The sequence below is a fragment of the Elephantulus edwardii genome, unplaced genomic scaffold (assembly GCF_000299155.1).
Source record: "Elephantulus edwardii isolate Elephantulus edwardi_28Jun2011 unplaced genomic scaffold, EleEdw1.0 scaffold00079, whole genome shotgun sequence".
NCBI classification, from domain to species: domain Eukaryota; kingdom Metazoa; phylum Chordata; class Mammalia; order Macroscelidea; family Macroscelididae; genus Elephantulus; species Elephantulus edwardii.
The window spans coordinates 12,713,930-12,717,274 of record NW_006399829.1 but is presented as its reverse complement, the minus strand read 5'-3'; the positions used below and the strand labels follow the sequence as shown (position 1 = coordinate 12,717,274).

At 41.3% G+C, this 3,345-nt stretch overlaps 1 pseudogene; it reads left to right on the top strand.

The window, feature by feature from the left end:
- The first annotated feature begins 1,242 nt into the window (after window positions 1–1,242).
- Window positions 1,243–1,560, top strand: LOC102868793 (annotated as a pseudogene).
- Window positions 1,561–3,345: the final 1,785 nt, after the last annotated feature.

Below are 3,345 nucleotides of genomic sequence, written 5' to 3'. Positions count from 1 at the left end.
TTTCCCATGGCAATGCGCCTTTTAATTTCCTGGCTGCTGGTGCCAAGACTGTTGACTATGGAGCCAAGCAAACTAAAGCTGTGTACAATCTCAATCTCTTCACCATCCATCCTGATGCTGCCAATTGGTCCAGTGGTGAGAATCTTTGTCTTCTTGACATTGAGCCTCAATACATATTGTAGGCTGCAGTCGTTGACACTCTTCAGCAGGCGCTTCAGGTCCTCTTCAATTTCAGCAAGCAGACTTGTGTCATCCACATAATGCAGATTGTTGATAAATCGCCCACCACCAGACCTTGCTGATAAACCAGGAGAATGAAGCCCCTTCGACTTCAAGGTTATCGAAACTATCCAAACTTCTTTCTTCAATTGAGAAATGAGACATCTTGCAGCCAGAAGGTGGTTGAAGGAACTAAAAACTTTGAATATATGCAGTACAGAATGTGGCTTTGTGGCTATCACGGTGATTTCTAAAATGCAATTTATAAACAAGGTTGAGGTTGTGTATACAGATAAAGACAATTATACTACTGAAAAATCCTAATACTAAACACTCCCCCATTCAGGTGCAACAAGATTTAGTGCCATTAAGCTATGAAAATTTTATTTGCATGATATTGTTAAGTGTGTTGATTTAGAAGATATTGTGATCTGTATTTTGGAAACTACGCATAAGCCCATAACATTCAAGATAGTACCAAAGATCATTTGCTGCAATACTGACAGTTCACATCCACCCAGAGGAGCCTTAGAATTAAGGCCTGGCAATCAGCTTCCTAAAGGTCACAGTCTTGGAAAACCCTGTGGGATAGTTCTCTACACATATGTCATCACCACGAATGAGAGTCCATCTGCAACCAACAACAACAGAGCCTTGAGTAAAGTTGGTTAAAGCTACTGTCATTACAAAAGTTGAAGTCCTTCCAAACTTGCTAGCAAAAAAACAGAATTCAAACAGAGGAGGAAACAGATTTCTTCTTCTTCTTTTAACTCTGATGAATAAAATACACTGGGAATGAGATAAAGGGGTCAAGGCAAGGAAGAGATTTCTTTTTGGTCTGTTGTCTCAGTGATGAATGATGTCTTGACTGCTGCCAAGCCAAGATCTTGAGAGGCCTGTCAATTCATGCAGGGGTAAATAACCACTCAAGGCCAGTTGGCTTCTGATTCTGCTTCACAAATGCACCCCAAAGAAAGACAACCCTGCACGTGGAGAGCCTGACGCTGCTGGACGGCTGTCACCATGAAATTCAACCCTTTCCTTACCTCGGACAGCAGCAAGAACCGCAAACGCCACTTCAATGCCCCTTCACATGTGCGCAGGAAGATCATGTCCTCCCCTCTGTCCAAGGAGCTGCGGCAGAAGTACAATGTGCGCTCCATGCCCATCCGCAAGGATGACAAGGTTCAAGTGGTGCGAGGACAATTCAAATTGGCCAGGTAGTCCAGGTGTACAGAAAGAGGTATGTCATCTACATCCGAAGAGTGCAGCGCAAGAAGGCTAAAGGTACAACTGTGCATGTGGGAATTCACCCACGCAAGGTGGTTATCACCAGGCTGAAATTGGATAAAGATTGGGAAAAAATTCTTGAACATAAAGCCAAATCTCACCAAGTTGGAAAAGAGAAAGGCAAATACAAGGAAGAACTGATTGAGAAAATGCAGGAATGAATGCAACCTGAGCAGCAACCGCAGTTTAACTAGATTTCCATCTGAGTATGTGTTCTTGTGACGTTCCAAAATGACCCTCTTATTCAGAAGTGACTATAAATCTTCTTTTGCAATTTTGATTCCTATTTTTAAGAATAAAAATTGGAAATGTTTCCCCAATTTAAAAAATAAAAATAAAAAAAGACAACCCTTCTCAGCAGATCGTCATTGGACTACACATTGTTAGTCCTGGCCCTAGAACTTTGTAAATGCCCCAGCACAAGGAGATGGAAGAATATCTGCAGGAAAAGGTTCTGAGATATGCACTACTGTATTCTCCTGATTCTGAACCATTTTTATACTCATTGACTTAAGGATGTTTCATGTTTGTTGTCATATGTTGAAAGAGTTAGCTATTGCATTTGGAGAAAGTGCCTTTTTAAAACATCTGCAGTTTCAGAATGCTGTAGGGAGCGTGTTTTCCTATGTAGTGTTACTCTTCTAGGGTATGAATGTACACATACTTGCTTGTGCAGAGGAAAGAGGTTTGAGCAGATAACATTCAGCACGTACTTGTGAAATGACAGTCTTACATAATAGGGTTGGTAGCAACAGCAGTAATCTCTCTAATGAAGGTCTACTTTTCCAAAAAGTATAAGGTGACCAGAATGCACTCATTCTGAGTGAACTGGGGTATTAAATAATACTTCATCTCATTAACTTAGTCCCATTGTTGCTCTCAGTTGAAAAGATGGCCTTTGCCCAGAAGTGTAAGAAAGTATTTAAATGCATAGGGCAATTGCATTACTGTCTAGGTTTTGGGGAGGAGGGAAAAGAAGCCATCTCTTTTGCTTGTCAAAAGACAAGAGAAATTCTTTTGACAGTTAACCCTCTACATTTCCATAAAGATGGCTGGCTGGCCAGATTTGGGGAAATTGTTGTTGTTGTTAAGGTATCTCTTGTGAAAAACAAAAATAAACAAGCCTTTTTACAACTTTCTGGGCTGTTGGGCATCATCAAGACAGTTTCAGTTTATAATAACCCTACTATGTACAACTGGGAATACTGGATGCTATTGTTATTAAGTGCTGTCAAGTCCTCTTAGCAACCCTATGAACAGCCGATCTGAACACTGTCCTATCTTGAGCCATCTTCTCTAACACACTCAAGCCTATTGCTGAAGTCACCATTACCTGGTTGAAGGTCTTCCTCTCTTTCACCACCCCTCCACCTTCCCAATCATGATGTCACTTTCCAAGGAATAACATCTCCTAGAGTATGAACCCTATAAAATTCAAGATGGTATCAAAGTTCATTTACTGGAGTACTGACAGTTCAAACCTATACAGAGGAGCCTCAGAGGTAAGACCTGGCAATCTGCTTCCAAAAGATCACAGACTTGGGGAAACCCAACGGAGTAACTGTACTCTGCACACATGGGGTCACCATGAGTCCTGTTTAACTTTCATCATTTCTCTAAGTTCATAAAGTTTCCGGAGGCAAGCTATTTTTGAAGTGGATGCCACTCCTGCTTCCAAGCTTGTTTTAATCTGGGAGCTCCACAAAACAGTGTCCACCATTGGTAACCATTATCGCATTTGGCACATCAGTGTCACAGTGTTTAGCATCACAGCAACCACAAGTTACCTTTGTACTGCAGATTGGCAGACCAGTGCTATACCACTTAAATATAATA